The sequence below is a fragment of the Aquarana catesbeiana genome, linkage group LG04 (assembly GCF_042186555.1).
Source record: "Aquarana catesbeiana isolate 2022-GZ linkage group LG04, ASM4218655v1, whole genome shotgun sequence".
NCBI lineage: Eukaryota > Metazoa > Chordata > Amphibia > Anura > Ranidae > Aquarana > Aquarana catesbeiana.
Window position 1 is genome coordinate 434,076,518 of NC_133327.1, and position 19,431 is coordinate 434,095,948.

General features: G+C 41.2%; 1 protein-coding gene across 1 annotated transcript in view; it reads right to left on the reverse strand.

Annotated features, from left to right (window-relative positions):
• TAGAP (T cell activation RhoGTPase activating protein) overlaps positions 1 to 19,431 on the reverse strand; it is a 170,923-nt gene that overhangs the window by 150,972 nt on the left and 520 nt on the right. The window lies entirely within an intron of this gene.

Here is a 19,431-nt window from a genome sequence, read left to right on the forward strand (position 1 = left end):
TTAACATGTGTTAACACGTGTTGTGTTAAGAGAAAAATAGAGAAAACCCCTTGATCAAGCCCAACCCTCCTATCTGAGGGATAGCAAGCATCTATTACAAATGATAGGTAATGCACCCATAGAGGATGAAATGATAGTGTCACAGTGGATATATACAAACATAAATCTGGGGGATGCCCTGACTGCTGTGCGATGGGCATTAGTATATTGGTATTGGAACTTGCTATGGAATGTCCTCATTTCTGGCATAACGGCAGATGCTACAGACAAAAAAGAGGCTTGGCCATGGGAGCTAAATTTGCTGCCGGTGTGGCAAACATCTTCATGAGTTGGTGAGAGCATAAAGTAGTGTATGGTAAAAGTCATGCATCGCTACACTGGGAGCAAAAGATACATTAATGATATTATTATTGATCCCAAAACCATACAACTTTGGGGCGTGACCGGATGTCGGAGTGAGAGGAGATGTGAGAGATCTTCCCCCAGCTCAACGCCTCTGTGACCATCCGAACCAGCCTGGTGGATCTAGCCTAGCTGGATGCACTTTTTCTCCCCATAAAGTTTCCTGCTTGTCCGGCCGCCTGGCTCCCTCAGATCCTGCCTGTGCCTGTGACACGCCGTAACATCGAGGCTGCTGCCGTCTGGATAGCGAGAGCTTAGTGAAAGTAACTCCCCCCTTGGAGTAGCAGGGAGGAACTTGAGACGCCGCTGTGTCCAGAAAGGTTGCCGGGGCAACGGCGCTGAGGGGAGGCGGCGGAGACGGCATTCGCCGATTGCAATAGAGACGACCATTAGAAGAGTCCCTGCGCTGCCCAGGGGGTCCGGCAGTACCAAGGAACCCATTACCCTTCTTTACTTATAAGGTGGTCTCCTCTCTCCCACCAGGAGCTGAACCGCTGCCTTTGATGTGGAGGGGAGGGAATCCAGGTGGCCTGATATATTGCTACATAGTGGCTTGCCCCCCTGCGAGGGAGAGAGACATCAACTGGCTTGTGGAGAGCTGCACAATCAGGGCAGATTCTTACCCACGGGTATAATGCAAAAATTCTAACAGCGGTGAATCATTCATCACACTAGGCAGGGTGATAGCCCTAAAGCTGACTGAACTTTAGCAGGATAATATTGGGACTGCAATATTACAATACTGCTAAAAACTAGGTCAGTCTAAGGATTGTTAAATCCTTTTCACATACTCCCCTTGCTAATATAATAAACTATGACTAGAAAAAAGGGCTAAGAGTTGCAACAACAGGAGAACACCAGCTCCCAAACGACCCGTACATCCAAAGAGAAGGGAAACCAGGCAGCAGCAGCAGCGGCCAAGTTGGAGAAATTTGCGCACCCCTCTACTTCATCACCACTCAAAAGTACTCAGCAACAGCAGGAGAAGTCTTGTGTAGGGGGCCCAGGGGATAGGAAGAGCCTAGGAAAGGGATCGGCGGCAATGCATACCACAAAAATTGCGAGCAGCAAAAGCTCTGCAGGTGAGCCTTCGGGAATAGCAACTAACAATGTCGCTGAACAAAACGCATCAGAAACAGATGAGCCTACTCTGAAAGCCGTTTTATGCGCTGTTAATTCATGCAGGGCCTCTCTAAGCGATCTATGCGATCAGCTTAAGGGATTAAAGGAAGAGTTAATAACAGTAAGTCAGGAACTGCAAAGGACTATTGTTAGAACAACTGCACTGGAGGAGAGGTTGAGCCAGGTGGAGGATGATTTAGCTCCAATGAAGTTGGAGCTTAACGCGATGCAAACGCAGATGGGCCTATATAAAGCCAAAATGGAGGAAACGGAAAATAGGGCCCGCAGGAACAACGTGAGGGTGGTGGGCTTACCAGAACGGTGTGAGGGTCCCCACCCTGAGGAGTTCTTGGAGAAATGGCTTAGGGGAATATTCGGGACAGAAACTTTTTCTCACCTCTTTGCTATCGAAAGAGCCCACAGAGTGCCGACGAGAGCCCCATTATCAGGGGGGGATCCCAGGCCAATAATTATGAAACTTTTTAATTACAAAGATAAGGCAACCTTGATGCGCAGGGCAAGAGAGATGGGGGATATCCGGCACAATGGAGCTAAAATCTTATTTTTTCCCGATTACTCTCCAGATCTGCAGAAACGAAGGGCTGAATTTAGGGATATCAAGCGCAATCTACGGAACTACAAAATCGAATATGCCCTGCTGTATCCGGCACGCTTACGCATTACTGCCCTAGGGGCTACCCATTTTTTTGATACATCAATAGGGGCTACAAAATGGCTTGAAGAAAATAAAAAGGACCTGTAGAGCCATGGGTTGAATAAGGCTGGCTAAAGCTTGGAAAAGAAAGGAGAATATTTCTGGGTTTTTTTTTTTTTGTTTCTCTTTTCTCTTTTTTTTTCTTCTTTTTTTGCTTTTGTTTTGTAGCATATAGCGGATGGCACGGGGGAAGCACGGATCAAGGATGGGGTTTCACTAATTACACATGTTTTGAGCGTTGTTTTGATGTTTTGGAATTGGGCTTTGGGAGGGAGGGAGGAGGGGAGGAGTTTGGAAGGTGTTGCTTTGATGCTTCGGAACCGGGTTGTGGGAGGGGGGGAGGGGGTGAGGAGTTCGGAAGCAAGTCACAAAGTATTTGCTCAGTACTCAAGCAGGGTGTTTTTCACTGAATGGATGGGAGGAAGGAAAAAGGTCACTAACAAAGCCCCCAGGGCTAGCCTAGTTAGGCAGGTGGGGGGGTCACGAAAAAGGGTGGGGGGAATGGGGATAGATCAAGTAGAGGTTGGGGGGGGGTTTACAGTGAGACACAGGATTAGATACCGGGGTGAACGAAAGGCACACGTATTTAGGAGGAGGGGGCCTATAAAAATAAAGCATATTTGCACATGTTGTTCATATCTACAGTTAAATAACACAAGGGGAGGGGGTGGAGCGGTCCCTGGACGCGGGGGCCCCTCGCCAATTCCCCCTTTTTCACTTTTTCTGTCACAACCACAGAGATGATGGCAAGCACTGTAGACACAATTACACGAATGAATTGCCCCTTCTTTTTGGGGTGTTCTTTTTTCCTTTTTGGATCTTGAGTTATTTTTTTTTTCTCTTTTTAGATGCCATTTAAAACTCCAAAAATAGGCTCTTGGAACATTAGGGGTATGGGCGACTCTGCTAAAAGGACAACTGTGTTTTCGGCAATGGAGGATTATGGTGTTGAACTGGCTTGCTTGCAGGAAACCCACCTCACTAATGAGACCAAATTACATGCTCGGAGCAATAAATTTCAAGTACAGTACCACTCAGTTCATACCTCTTATTCAAGGGGGGTGAGTATCTTGGTGAGGAAGGGCATTTCATTTTCCTGCAGGGAAGCCAGGATAGACACGCTGGGAAGGTATGTCTTTTTGAACTGTGTTGTGGAAAATAAGCCTCTGGTGATAGCAAATGTTTACATTCCTCCTCCGTTCAAAATGGATACCATGTTGGACCTGCTGGAATTTGTGGATAGTATGGTGGATATTCCTATAATAGTGGTGGGGGACTTTAACGCAGTTCTAGATAACAGCATGGATCAGTTCCCGCCCGCGACCCGTGTAGAAAGGGTATCAGAGGGACGCCTAGGTCAACTTCTTGAAGAGGTGGGATGGTGTGATTTGTGGAGGTCTCACAATCCAAATACTCGGCAGTATTCCTGCTACTCAGGGTCATATTCCACCCTCTCGCGTATTGATATGGCAGTGGGCAATAGCGAAGCCCTGCGATTAACAGGAAATATAGAGTATAGACCAAGGGGAATATCGGATCATTCACCCCTGACCTTAACCCTAAATTTAAGTATTAGATCTAGTCAGAAAAGGTGGACAATAAACCCACTATGGTTGGACCTGATAAGCAGCCCAGCAGAAGTAGTCTCCAAATTAAAAGAGTTTGTAACATTTAACTCAGGTACAGCACCAGTAGGGGTAGTGTGGGATACCCTAAAAGCATACCTTAGGGGACTGCTATACCAGCAGGTTACTATAGTAAAGAAAACATCAAGGGATTGGGAGGTGAGGGCCAGTAGGGAAGCCATGGAAGCAGAAGCACAATATGTGCTAGATCCAACCCCTGAAAAACAGGAGATTTGGCTCAATAAACAGCAAGAGTATAAAGAAGTAATCAACAGAAGAGCAGAGAATAAGAGACTCTTCCAGAAACAAAACTACTTTGGTGAGGGGGAGAAAGTAGGCCGGATGCTTGCTCTTTTAATTAAGTCTAATCTATCCTCATCGGCCATCTCTTCAATTAAGACACCGGTTAGAAAGATTACATCTGATCCCGCCGAAGTCTTACAAACTTTTTCTACATTCTATAGAGATCTGTACAGGTCGCGCCGGGGTTCGAACCGGCGCGAGATGGATGGATTCTTAAAAGGGGTAGACCTGCCCGTAATCTCGGAGAGGGAAAGGAGAGAGATGGACTCCCCTCTGGCTCTAGAGGAGCTGCAAAAGGCAGTCGCGGAGTTGTCAGGCCAGAAATCTCCGGGCCCGGACGGGCTGCTGCTGGAAATTTATAGGAAATATGGGGAGGTCCTGCTTCCGGAGCTTCTAAAAGTGCTGGAGCAGACGATCAAGGACGGAAGGTTGCCCCTATCGATGTCAGAGGCCGATATAGTAGTGATCCCAAAAGAGGGGAAAGATCAATCGGAAGTTTCTTCGTACAGACCCATATCCCTGCTGTGCACAGATGTCAAGATTATCGCAAGGGTGCTGGCATCCAGATTAAATAAATATATCGCGAAACTTGTGCACCCGGACCAATCGGGGGTTTATCCCCGGCCGGTCCACTAGCACAAATATCAGAAGGGCCTATCTGAATCTTCAGGTACCAACAGATAACGCGGGATCCAGAGCTATATTGTCCTTGGATGCTGCCAAGGCCTTCGATAGCCTGGAATGGGAATATCTCTGGAGGGTGCTGGAGAAGTTTGGATTCGGCCCTGTATTTATTAGCTGGCTAAAAATTCTATACAACCACCCAAGGGCAAGGCTCAAGATAAACGGCGAATACTCGGAAAGTTTCCCCCTCGAAAGAGGGACAAGACAGGGGTGTCCCTTATCTCCTTTGCTGTTTGTCTTGGCCATGGAGCCACTGGCGGGAGCAGTGAGATCATCACCTGAAATACAGGGATTTCAAAGAAAAGGGAGGGAAGAGAGAATAGCGCTTTTCGCAGATGACATTATATTCTTCCTTGGGGATACGACCTCCTCATTGAAGAAAGTGACGCAGCTAGTGGAGGACTTTGGAAAGTTCTCGGGATTGGCTATTAACTGGGAGAAGTCATCGCTACTACCGGTTGACCTATTAGCTAACCCTACTTCGATGTGTCTGCCTCAATTGAAGGTTATAGGGAAAATGAAATATCTTGGTGTTGTGCTGTCCAAGGACCCCGGTGCATTTATTGAGGACAATTTGGTCCCTCTCTTATCAAAATTCAAGAGAAAATGTGACACTTGGAGCAGACTCCCTCTGTCTGTGGCGGGTCGAGCCAACTTGATAAAAATGGTTTGGATGCCGCAGTTGTTATATCTACTCCACAACTCCCCTGTTTGGATCGGGGAGAAGTGGTTTCAAAAGATCCAATCCCTCTTCAGGGATCTAATATGGAAAAAAGGGCAGGCCAGGATTGGCCTACAGAAACTGCAGCGTCACGACACGGAGGGGGGACTGGGGGTTCCCCAACCGTTTACTTATTTCCTGGCAGCTCAGTTGCAACAATTGGGTGGATGTGCCACTGAGGGAGGGGGAAGCAACAATGCTAAAATTATTCTACAGGGGAACTCACACAGCTCACTAGCAGGAGCACTGGAGGCAGACTCACTGCAAGGAGAAATCCCGACATTCAAAATGATCACTAGGGCTTGGCAGACAGCTAGGAAAATAATGGGGTATAAAGGAATCTCAGAATATTCGCCAATGTGGAACAACAAACAACTGCACGAATTACTAACAGTTGATAGGAATAAAACGTGGGAAAGATGTGGGATAAGCTGGCTGATACAATTATATGAAGGGGATACTCTGAAATCTTTTGAGGATCTGAGACATGAGTACGGGATACCAAACCAGGCATTCTATAGCTACCTACAGATTAGGCATGCCTTGAATAAACAGTTCAGCGGACAACCCCCAATATGGTGCAGGATTCCACTACTACAAACAATAATTAAGTCAGAGACCACCAAGGGCTTAATTACAGAGATATATACCCAACTAATAAAGAGAAGAAATATGAAGGTTGGCCTATCAGGGGGAAGGGACAGGTGGGCGGCCGATGTGGGGGAGATAATGGACGAACAGTGGAAGAGGATTCTCGAATTTGGATCAGAGGTGTCGGTTTCTCCCTCACAAAAAGCCTCCCACCTGTTGTTGCTGCACAGATCCTACTATACACCAAAAAAGCTGTTTATGTTTGGTCGTAGAATTAATGATGAGTGCCCCAGATGCAGAGGAACAGGCGACCTAATCCATATGGTCTGGAGGTGCCCAAAACTTGTTAGGTACTGGACGGAGATTCTAAAGAAAATAAATACTACGTTTAGAGTTAATTTAGAGCTTGATCCTAAGATCTGTGTGCTGGGCCATGTTAACAACAGGATGAGGGATAGAAGCACAGCCGTAGCTATAGCAAGATGCTTGTTTCAAGCCAGAAAATTAACAGCACAAACCTGGCAATCAAGAACACCCCCAACCCCGGAAGCCTGGGTTGGAACTGTCAACTCTACAATATGGAGCGAAAGGACATTCTACATAAGGCTAGGTAATTATAATATGTTTGTTAAGCTATGGAACCCGTGGATCCAAGCAATGCCATGCTCCCTACCAGTGCTATCTTAGCGCCGATAACAACTGTCTTTCTACCAAGGCAGAGAAGTTGTATTAGACATAGCATCTTGAAGCCAAGAGAAAACAATGAATAATAGCCCGATAAAAAGTGTGCCTCGTAATAATTAGGGTGGGTTATTGGGGGGTGGGGGAGGGAGGTTTACTAGGGCGAAAAGCAATAATGTACAGTCACGTATAGTAACAATAAGAGATAGTGCGGCCGGCTGGCCGGTACGTATAAAACAGATGTTATTAATTTTTTTTTTTTTTTTTCTCTCGTGTTATACCTCTGTACTATTGTAATCACTCACATATGGAATGCACAAAGTAAAGGAAAAGTTTAAAAGGCCACAATGATGTGACTCAGTAAGAGACATATATGACTATCAATCTGAAAACTGTCTTTGTATTAAGTTAACTGAAGTGGCAAAAAAAAAAAAAAGAGAAAAAAAAAAAAAAAAAAAATGATATTATTATTAGTAGACAGGCACAGAACAACGTTTACAACAATTTATTGAGGGGTTAAACATCAATACATACAATATAAGGTTTGTAGCGGATTGGAGTAGAGTACAAATTTGGATTCAGTATTATACAAGAAAGAAGGAAGACTAGCCACACTAGCCCATTTCAAAGAAACTGACCGTAATAGGTATATACCCACTAGACATGTGCACACTGAAATATTTCGTTTCGGAATTTCGTTTTCGTCTGAAAAATACATTTATTTAGTTACTCCTGAAATTTGTTTTTATTTATTTCGTTTTTCGTTAAAAATTGCATTAGTCCGAAAATCCAAATTAAGGTCGAATCTGTCATTGAAGGCTTATGGTGTCTGTCGAATGTTCAAAGAAGATTCGACGGAGCAGCTAAACTGTACAATGCCGTATAGTTTACCTGCTCCGTCGAATCTTCTTAGAACTTTCAACAGACACCATAAGCCAAAGTACGTGTGTACTTAGTTCTAGCTATTTTACTGCTCCACCTCTTTGGTTACAATCAGCCAATAACATTCATCATCATCATTATTTTTATTTATCTTTCCTCCCCTACGTCGAATCTTTCCTCCCCTACGTCGAATCTTTCCTCCCCTACGTCGAATTTTTTCTCCCCTACGTTGAATCTTTTCTCCCCTACGTCGAATCTTTTCTCTCTACGTCCAATCTTTTCTCTCTTTGTAGAATAATCTTGGACTAATAGAGCTAAGGTTAGGCACATTCGACCACAGGTTTGATGGACACAGATTGTTATTGTCATCATCATGTCGAATCTCCTATCTATATCGAACTGTTGTAGCAATGAAAACGAAAATAAAGCATTTGTTTATGTCGGATCTTTCGTTTTTCGGACTCTGCACTTTCGTTATCGTTTGTTAAAACGATAACGAAAATACCTGAAATTCGGACGAAAATGCATTCAGACGAAAACGAATGCACATGTCTAATACCCACTGCCAGTTGCCACCATCCTAAGTGGATCAAGGCTATTCTGAAAGGACAGCTGATGAGATTAAGGAGGAATTGTGACAATGATGATGACTTTGAGATAAAAGACAATATGATAATGGATAGCTTCAGAGAGAAAGGTAACGAAAACAGGTTAGAGATAAAGTTAAGAGTGTGAATAGAGGGGACTTCCTGAAAGATACGGGGAAGAAAGGGGTGATTTTGACATCACATTTATCACACAATTAAGCTGGCTATATAAGGATATTGAAAGAATCACTAAGCAGCATTGGCACATACTTCAAAAAGGCAAGGTGTTAGCCAGCCACCATTTTGCCAACAAGATTATGTTTTATATATAGGAATGCTCCAACCTTAAGAAACAAAATAGTATGTAATGTGCCCAACCCCCCCAAGAAGCTGGTCACTTTCCTGGATACTACAAGCTTTTATACCTGTGGCAGATGTGTACCTTGTAGATAGGTCATTAACAGGAAAAGGAGATATAACAATTTCATGTGACAGTATGTATGTCACATACATGTTGGAATGTCCCTGTGGCAGACAATATGTTGGCAGGACAACCAGAAAACTAAGTACCCATATAGGGGAGCACAAGTTTCTGCCAATACAGTGTTTCAAATAATTTCAGATTGCACCATAACTGTGACCCCAAATTTTTACATTTTGATGGGATCGACAGGGATCGACACTGGAGAGGGACAGACATGAAAATTGCAGTTTCAAAAAACAAAATGAAATTAATCTTTGAATTAGACACCCTGGACCTGAAAGGGTTAAACATAGATATAGACCTTAACTGTTACATATCTACATCTACATCTACATATTGTTCCCACTATACCTGCATATTTTTAATTATGTATTTTTATTTTTATTGTTTTGTACTACGGGTTACTACATTTTATTTTAATTCACTTTGCTATATTATAACACCTTACCTATTCAGTTACATTTAGCCATATAACCATAGGTTATGGTAATAATGGCGGTACCATAACAAACATCAATGATCGCTCACATAAACAGGGGTTTTACTCATACTTAGGTTTACAATAATTGTCTGGGAGACAGGTGAGTTCCAATATGGCTGACTTGGGCATACTGGGTGGTCTTTATGGCTTATAGCAACGGTGGGAGGCTAGGGAGTTCCAAGATGGCCAATCCGGGTGTACTGGGCAGTCTTTGCTGGTTAATATACAGTATCTCACAAAAGTGAGTACACCCCTCACATTTTAAATAGTAAATATTTTATTATATCTTTTCATGTGACAACACTGAAGAAATTACACTATGCTACAATGTAAAGTAGTGAGTGTACAGCGTGTATAACAGTGTAAATTTTCTGTCCCTTCGAAATATCTCAACACACAGCCATTAATGTCTGAACCTCTGGCAACAAAAGTGAGTCCAAATTGGGCCCAATTAGCCATATTCCCTCCCCGATGTCATGTGACTTGTTAGTGTTACAAGGTATCAGGTGTGAATGGGGAGCAGGTGTGTTACATTTGGTGTTATCACTCTCACTCTCTCATACTGGTCACTGGAAGTTCAACATGGCACCTCATGACAAAGAATCTATGAGGATGTAAAAAAAAAGAATTGTTTCTCTACATAAAGATGGCTTAGACTATAAGAAGATTGCCAATACGCTGAAACTGAGCTGCAGCACAGTGGCCAAGACCATATAGCAGTTTAACAGGACAGTTTCCACTCAGAACAGGCCTCGCCATGGTCGACCAAAGAAGTTGAATGCACATGCTCAGCGTCATATCCAGAGGTTTTCTTTGGGAAATAGATGTATCAGTGCTGCCAGCATTGCTATAGAGGTTGAAGGGGTGGGGGGTCAGCCTGTCAGTGCTCATATCCAGAGGTTTTCTTTGGGAAATAGACGTATCAGTGCTGCCAGCATTGCTATAGAGGTTGAAGGGGTGGGGGGTCAGCCTGTCAGTGCTCAGACCATGCACACTGCATCAAATTGGCCGGCATGACTGTCGCCCCAGAAGGAAGCCTCTTCTAAAGATGATGCACAAGAAAGCCTGCAAACAGTTTTCTGAAGACAAGCAGACTAAGGACATGGATTACTGGAACCATGTCCTGTGGTCTAATGAGACCAAGATAAACTTATTTAGTTCAGATGGTGTCAAGTGTGTGTGATGGCAACCAGGTGAGGAGTACAAGGCCAAGTGTGTCTTGCCTACAGCATGGTGGTGGGAGTGTCATGGTCTGGGGCTGAATGAGTGCTGCCGCACTGGGGAGCTAAAGTTCATTGAGGGAACCATGAATGCCAACATGTACTGTGACATACTGAAGCAGAGCATGATCTCCTACCTTCGGAGACTGGGCTGCAGGGCAGTATTCCAACATGATAACGATCCCAAACACACCTCCAAGACGACCACTGCCTTGCGAAAGAAGCAGGAGGGTAAAGGTGATAGACTGGCCAAGTATGTCTCCAGACCCAAACCCTATTGAGAATCTGTGGGGCATCCTCAAACATAAGGTGAAGGAGTAAATAAATTAGAAAAAATACCGCGCTATAGTAGGTAAATGATATCGTGCAAATCGTGACACAAAAAATGAATATTGGAGAAATCCAAACAAAACCTCCAAACAATTAATAGAAAAATAAAAAGCTGAGGGTAAAGGTGATGGACTAGCCAAGCATGTCTCCAGACCTAAACCCTATTGAGCAACTGTGGGGCATCCTCAAAAGGAAGGTGGAGCAGCGCAAGGTCTCTAACATCCAACAGCTCCATGATGTCCTCATGGAGGAGTGGAAGAGGACTCCAGCTGCAACCTGTGAAGTTCTGGTGAACTCCATGCCCAAAAGGGTTAAGGCAGGGCTGGCCACACAAAATATTGCCACTTTGGGCCCAATTTGGACATTTTCACTTAGGGGTGTACTCACTTTTGTTGCTACCGGATTAGACATTAATGGCTGTGTGTTGAGTTATATTGAGGGGACAGCAAATTTACACTGTTATACAAGCTGTACACTCACTACTTTACATTGGAGCAAAGTGTCATTTCTTCAGTGTTGTCACATGAAAAGATATAATAAAAATATTTACAAAAATGTGAAGGGTGTACTCACTTTTGTGAGATAATGTATAAGCAGCAATGATGGCTGGAGGTTACTAGCTCCTGATGACGTCATTACCTATTAAGAAATGCGTTGGTGGGTACTTCTGGTTTGACGTCACTTCTGGCAACGGAAATGCATGGTGGCCATCTTTTAGTATTGGGATTTTATGCTTTCTAAGGCAAACACAATTGCTGACTCTGTAAGTGTATTTCTTTTATCTTTTTAAATAAACAAACGTTACTATTCACTATTTGGGCTACCTTTTTTCTTCCCTGATGTGGTATACAGGGAATTCTTCCCTGGTATAAATCAGATACATTGTTTAAATTGGAACAGAGGGAAGAGATATTTGGAGTACCTTGGATACAGTATATTACGCATGCTGGGTTTGACTCTCTTGTTAACGCAAGGAGTCAACACTCTCTGGTGAGTTCGGTGTGAAGTCTGTGTCTTGGCCCTCTGGAGAGAGCGCACAGTGCACGTTTGTGTTTTTGTTTTGGTGTTTGGAGCACTTCAGCAAAGGAGTGTAACTGTCACTTTAATCACATATTGCTTTACAGCGAATGTGATCATATTTGGACATTTACTTTTATCAACATTATGTTTGAACATGATATGTTTTATGGTTTATGATTGCACATGATTTATGATAACACACATTGTTTCATGTTTATGTGTATGAAGCATAGGTAGTGCTGTTACCTATAGGGTAGGTGGGGTCTTTTTTTAAGTTACCGGTTATGTTAAAGCAGCCCATTCACCCAGAATGGACTACCAAAGCACAGTAAAGAAAGAAAGAAAGAAAAAATGGACCTGCTACTTCTTAATGCACAAGCATGTGTGTTGGGGTGCACTGCAGCATAGGTGTGTTATACCTTACTGTACTTGTGTACTGGGGTGCAATTGTGTGTGCTTTCTCTCTGCATACAAAGGCTTTTTTACAATTTTTTATGGTATAATATACAACAGACCGCTTCTGACTTTAAGAAAAGGAAACCCAGATAGCTGTAAAAACAAGACAGGGGTTCTAAGCCTTCCTCATCCTATCCAAAACTTCTGTTTTAGCTTGACCTATATTAATAAAATATGTCACATTTTTAGGGAGCTATACATGTATGGTTTCTTCCATATTTACCCTTCCCCTGTTTTTAAAGTTGTCACATTAACCACTTAAGGACTGGAAGGATTTACCCCCTTAATGACCGGGCCATTTTTTGTAATTCAGCACTGCGTTACTTTAACTGACAATAGCACGATTGTGCAACGCTTTACCCAAACAAAACTGACGTACTTTTTTTTCCCACAAATAGAGATTTCTTTTGGTAGTATTTGATCACCTCTGCGGTTTTTATTTTTTGCGCTATAAACAAAAAAAAGGCCAACAATTTTGAAAAAACCCTATATTTTTTAGTTTTTGCTATAATAAATATCCAAAAAAATTATTCTTCATCAGTTTAGGACAATATGTATTCTTTTACATATTTTTGGTAAAAAAAACGCAATAAGCGTTAAGTTATAGCAATTAGTTATAGCATCTACAAAATAGGGGATAGATTTATGGCATTTTTATTATTCTTTTTTTTTTTAACTAGTAATGTTGGTGATAAGCGATTTTTAGCAGGACTGCGACATTATGCGGAGCGATCAGACACTTTTGACACTTTTTTGGGACCAGTGACATTTATACAGCGATCAGTGCTATGAAAATGCACTGATTACTGTTTAAATGACACTGGCAGAGAAGGGGTTAACACAAGGGGTGATCAAGGGGTTAAATGAGTTCACTGGGAGGTGTTTCTAACTGTGGGGGGAGGGGACTGACTGGGAGTACAGAGAGATCGCTGTTCCTAATCACTAGTACTTCCCTGTCAGAAGGGGGATCTGTTTGTTTACATTGACAGATCCCCATTCTGTCTCTCTTTGGAACGATCGCAGATGGCCAGCGGACATCGCGGCCCCCGGCCATGCGCATCAGCTCCCCCACTGTGCAGCGGGCACGCTCGCCTAGTATAGCTGTACGGGGATTTGCGGGAATGAGCTGACCTGCCGCAGTATATTGATGGCGGCTGGTCGGCAAGTGGTTAAACAAATTGGATTCATAAATATTCACGAGGCTATGAATTCACAGGTTATCATGAGAGATGGGACTGCAGAAAATTGCTAGCATGCAGCCTAGAACCCATAATTACTCAAAATGATCATATTTAGTATAACTTTAAATTTGTCAATCCTACTTAGTAAGTTTGCTTCAATTATACTTTTATGCCACAGATGATGAACAATAAATAATAATACTAATCTTAATAAAACTAATATTATATAAGAATGAACTACTTTGTAGATGAACTACTTTTATCAATTAAATTCTAATTATATTCATTTTATATAAATAGTTTTTACATGTGGTTTAATTTTAATAAGTAGCACTGGTGTTAATGGTACAGTGCAAAAAGGTGTTTGTCTAGGCATTTCATTGCAAAAAATAATGACCATCTGACTATTACATAGAAGTCATGAAAAATTCTGCAGCGAACACTGATGCTTGACCTGTCTTCATGGCTGAATAGGCAATGAAATTTCTACAGCCACCTGCAGGGATACAGCTCGCTATTAAATAATATTACAACAGTTCTGCTTACAGACTCTTGATTAAGAAAAATCATTTTTAGAGTTCACATTAATATTATAATGCATGTCTAACTTTATCTGCTGACAAATAAAAAAGTGCTTTCTTCAGCTAATGAAGAATGAATTTACAATACGTGATGATGGTCAAAGTGATCTCTAATGCCGCATACACACGACCGGACTTTACGGCATACTTGGTCCGGCGGACCGGAGTCCGTCGGACAATTCGATCATGTGTGGGCTCCAGCGGACTTTTTTTCACCAAAAGTTCGATGGACCTAGAAATGAAACATGTTTCAAATCTTTTTGACGGACTCGAGTCCGGTCGAAAAGTCCGGTCATCTCTATGCTAGTCCGACGGACAAAAACCGATGCTAGGGCAGCTATTGGCTCCTGGCTATGAAGTTCCTTATTTTAGTCCGGTCGTACGTCATCACGTACAAATCCGTCAGACTTTGGTTGATCGTGTGTAGGCAAGTCCGTACATTCGGAAAGTCCTTAAAGTCCGTCGAAAAGTCCGCCACACCAAGTCTGCCGTAAAGTCCACTCGTGTGTACGTGGCATAAGAATGTCTCCAAGAAGAAGCTAGGTGACATGACCATTTCTTGCACTTTTGATAATAAAAAAATGCCTTTGAAAGTGTTAAATGTTTAAAATAGTTGAAAGTACAGGAAGTATTAAGGTGCGCTTATAGGGTTGAGGATATTAAGCAGTGATTCCAGAACTGAATCCCAAGTGCCCTGGCTTTCATCTTGCAATGGGGATTTGGTATGTGAAGATAAGCCCCTTTTTGCAACATCTTTTTGTGTGGTGTGCCTGCCACCAAATGCATTTGACTGCATGTTAGCAGGTTACATGCTATTCAGTATTTGCAAAAAAACATTTTCTACAGCTTCTCTCTTCTGTCTCGTCTCAGATTTTACATGCAAGTATTAAATCAACATGCACAACAACATATTTAATAAAATTACCTTTCTCCATAAATGTTGCATACAGCCATTGTCCCCATTTACTAAAAAATGCCTTTCCTTTCCAGTTTGCACCCATGTTTATTTATCTATAACTACAAAGAAGATTCCATTTTATTTTCTCTGCCCACTGCAACCAGCTTGTATTGCAGATTTCCCATAATCTTCATCTCCCTGCACCTGTAACTGGCTCACTTCCTCTCTCACGGAACTATGCACAAATCTGAGATTGAATTCAGCTCATTGTGTGAGATATGGCATCCTTGGCATACCTTTTGTGAATATGTAAGTTGGAGGTCCTATTACATAAAGCTATCTGTTATATCAGATTTGGAATGCTGTGCTCATTAGAAGGTTTACAAAGGTTCCCAGTGAAATATTTTGAAATCTAGCAGGGGGTCATGATATGTTTCCCCCTTTGCCTATAATTTTGCATAAATTTAGGAGTTGCACTGCCATGACCTGCTGCCTTTTTAAATATTTGTACAGCTGATATAGGTAGAAGAAAGAATCTGAAATAACATTTGTAAAAAAATATTATATCTATAGCTGAAAGTGGAATTTTTTAACTTTTTTTCTAAATAAATCTAAACATGAATTGTGATAGTGATGGTGTTACCCAAATATTTCTACATTTGGGTGTAATGTGTAATATTTTTTTTCAGCATAGTATGTTCATAAAGTGCTTGACTAAACTTAGGTATGCATTTGTGGCACATAAATCCTTGCTAGATCCTAAAAGAGAGATCATATTAATTAACTAGATCAATGAATGTTCTGGTAAAGAACTGAAAAGGAGTTGCTCTTTTGGTTTTAATGCATCCTCATGACATGATAAAGAAAGGGGAGCCACAGCCCTAAGTGATGTAATTACAATGGGCCTCATTAGTGAGGGTATTCACTAGCACAGATATGGCTGCTGCTGTTATGACTATTACCCTTATGGACTGCTTTTGGTGCAGTTACTCATAAGTGCATCGCAACTAAAATAATCAGCATGTTGCCCATTGTTACCCCTTTGCTCCAACCTGCACATTTGGGAAATAGAATAAGTGATTCAAGTAGTCAATAAAAACAGGCTTAGGAAACAGTATATAGTCTGCATATGAATGTTCGACAATGCCACAATATTTGTAAAGTGTGTTCATCTAACCTGTTTCTTTTGCTTATTTGTTATAAGGATACATATTTTCTACTTCATTGGTTCTATTATCCATACTAAACTATTTACCTCTGAAAAGAAAATGTTTTAGCCATTGTCCTATTGTACTTTTTATGTTGATATCATTTATGCCACAAAAATGCACAACTCATTTACAAACAACAAATCAGCAGATTCTATCATTCAAACCCATTAATGACCAAACATAGATTATTTAAAGTTTTTGTTTCTTTATCTTTATTCAGTAAGATCTTCATTAGATTTGGCTATATATAATCTTGAAAGACCTGGCTGTTTGGCACTCCTAAATCCAAATCATATGAGAAAATATGTTTTTCTCCTGCTGTTCAGTATCTGATTGTTGCCATTTAGGTAACTGGAGACAGCAGAAACCAGGGGAATTATCTATGGAATAGCACCATTCTACCATTTTCAATTTTACCTATCAGCCTATGGCTGGTGAAGCAGGCATCCGACACTCCAAGAAGTGTTGGATGTGAAGACCCACCAGAGAGTCTTAAGGGACTTTTTTTTTTAGCATCACTTTAAAGTGAAGTCAACTTTTTTTTTAAAGTCAGTCCTCTGCATTAGAAAAAGTGTTATACTCACCTCCCTGGTGGCCAGCTTCTCCTACCTCCCCTCTGTTCTAGCACCGCAGTCTCTATCAATCTCTTTTACATTCTAAAGTTTGAATCTGTATCCCCAATCCTACATCACTTTGTGTCCTGTAAGGACATAAGGGTCAGACAAAGGAACCACAGCAAGCGACAGGGGCAATATGCAGAGGGAACAGAGGGAGGGTATGAGACATGGCCTACTATTAGAGCGGTAAGTGAAATACTTAGTCTGTTGCAAGTTTTTTTTAAACTTGACAAGCTTGCTTAAGTATAATTTAATTTAGAAAGTTAATTTGACTAAGCAATGTTATGGGGTTTGATTTACTAAGATCGGAGGTTTAGTCAACATAAACTCTAATGATACTAAAAAATGTCCAAAACAAGACTTATCAAAAAATGTCCTGATACTGATTACTATGATTATTATTAACATTTTTAAAAACAAGACATTCCATGTTGGATATGCAAAAAGGGAAACGGCACTGTTCAAGCCCTGGACAGCTCTTTTGGGAAGCAATGACTTGTATAAATGCATATGCTGTGCACAAGTAACTGTTGTATTTTAATATGAGCCAAGAAAGAGCCCTTCAGCATCCATATAGCCTTTAGGGACATTATGTCTGTCACAAATGACTGGGTATATATTGCCATCAAGCACTAGAGAAAAAAAGCACAGAACAAAAAATGGGTTGCCTAGGAAAAATAAACACATCTCTTTATCATATTATAAAAGAGCCTGTGGCTCTCCGTACATCAAGGAATTACAAGACTGGGGATGCTCCACCAGTCTTGCATAACAAGCCACAGGTTGTATACATCTTATTTATAGGACCTAATGGTCTGTACCCAGTCTATTACATTTGTAGGGGATTTCAGTAGGATGCCTCCTGCTGCAGAATAAAGAGGGGGCAGGGACTGCAAAGCAGGACACTCCAATGTTGAAATATTTGCACTGGAATCTCCAAGAGATGCAATAGTTCACCAGCATCCTCCATAACCAAAGTATTTGTTTTGTGATGTACTGAACCCTAATACCTTGTAAAACTTTTATCGTGAAAGGTTGCCAAATTTGGAAAAATGCACTTGTGTATAATATCTAGCAGATTAATGCATTTAAGCAGAAAACAAGGTTTTGTATGTGATGATACAAACCACAACATCACTCTATACTTTTTGCTAAGGGAAGTGCAATTTTACTACACCAAGACACATAAGGGGTTAGATTTGCCAAAGGCAAAAAGGCTGTTCATTCTGTAAGAGAATTTGTATTTGGCAAGAGATTTTTCCTTAGTCTATTGAATGTGTGGAAGCTCTTCTGACTTTCTTTCAATAGCTTTTTTATTGAATTTTTCAAAAATAAATTAGAAACATTGGTACAGTCTGTTGTATATTGAAACATATAACCTAAAACGGAGGGTCGTATATGGGTACAGTGGTAAAGCATGAGTCACACAAGCCTTTAATCAGTGGATACAGGATCAATTCCGGGGATATGGCAGGGGTATCGTCCTCCACTTCCAGACACCCCAAATGGGATCAAACTGTGTCATGGGGTAGAGGGCAGTACGGCCAACCGTCAATATACTCTCTATGAAATAAAAATGTATTGATAGCAATGGAACAGGAAAAACAAATAACGACCTTATGACAAGGTAGAAACATATCAATAGCCAGTACAAACATATACTGGTCCGAAATATGTTCTGCTGACTTTCATCCTCCATTTAGGTGCAAGCAAAATAATGTTTGCACGTGATTGGGTATTTTATTTTTCTAAAGTGAATTTACACCACACTAACTAAACTAAAGGAAAATTCCCTTGCAAAGTGCAAGTTGCCATGTCAAATGAACAACCTATTTTGCTTTAGTAAATCAACCCCAACTAGTAATTCTAGTAAGACACGCATGTTTAGTAGACGATTTACTAATAGGATAAGTCTTATCCATGTATTGCAAAAAATGTTGCACTTTGTGACATAAAGGGTAATTTTTTTTTATTTTTCATTTGCCCAGTGTCTTACATCTGCTTATAAACGGCCTCAGAGCTCATACCTCAGTACAAATAATAACATGACCTAACTAGAAGCCTCTAAAAAACAAATTACTGGTGGAAGCTAGTCCTCCTGAATGTCTGATGGATGTATATGGCAAGTAATGGGGTTGATTTACTAAACACAAATAGGCTGTTCACTTTGCAAGGGAAGTTGCACTTTGCAAGGGAATTTGCCACAGAGCTTAGTGAATGATGAGAAGTTTTGCTGACTTTCATCATCCAATCATGTGCAAGCAAAAATGCTTTCCTTTTAATTTTTCCTTCCCCGTGATTGGGTATTCTTTGCAGTGAAACTTCACCGCATTCACTAAACTCTGGGGAAAATTCCCTTGCAAAGTGCAACTTTTCTTGCAAAGTGAATAGCCTATTTGACTTTAGTAAATCAACCACAATATATAAACTGGGAAACTAAAATGATAAACAATACCATATCCCCCCCCCCGATACATTTATTGTATAAAGCTGGAACCTTTTTAGAATTTTTCATGAAGTGCGTGATAAAAATAAAGTTCAAGTGTAATTTTTTTTTTCCTTAAGACACAAAACTTTCTTATTTTCTCAGCACTGCAAAGACATATGAAAATTGTGTTCATACGATTGAAAATTCTAAA